This window comes from Physeter macrocephalus, chromosome 2 (assembly GCF_002837175.3).
Source record: "Physeter macrocephalus isolate SW-GA chromosome 2, ASM283717v5, whole genome shotgun sequence".
Lineage (NCBI taxonomy): Eukaryota > Metazoa > Chordata > Mammalia > Artiodactyla > Physeteridae > Physeter > Physeter macrocephalus.
Window position 1 is genome coordinate 137,721,914 of NC_041215.1, and position 571 is coordinate 137,722,484.

A 571-nucleotide genomic window follows, 5' to 3' on the forward strand; every position below is an offset into this window, starting at 1 on the left:
CAACATGCAGATAAGCTGCTTAGGGTGCACGGAGGTGGTGAGTGAGACCGGAAGGCAGGTCCTCCGGGTTAGGGCTGCGGGGAGCGAGCGACAGTGGGAAGGCGACACCGACGCAGGGGCAAAGTCCCCACGGGGTGCGGACTGGCCAGGGGGCTACGGGGGGGGGGGAGGGACACCGGGGCACCTCTGGGTGCGTGGGGGGCGGCAAGGACACGGCCTGGCTGGAGCACAGTGACACAGAGCAGTGGCTGGGGCTCTGCCACCAAGGAAGTGGGAGGTCAACAGAACCTCCTGGGCTATGGGGAGGCCCCCGGCTCTCACGCTGAGACGGGCAGCAGCCCTTAGTCGCACGGGCTGAGTGTTTCACGGAAGTGACTCTTAGGTTCCTCTGCGTTTCCTGTTGCTCTCGAAGTTCCCAGTCATGAGGGAAATGTGTGGTCATTTCCAGCCTCCTCAGAGAGGGGAGCAGTGGAAGTTTACACGAGGGCGAGACACAGTGGGATCGAGGGAGAGGGTGGAGGGAGCCTGAGATGGATGCGCGGAGAGGAGGGTGCGGGGCGGAGGGGAGGGT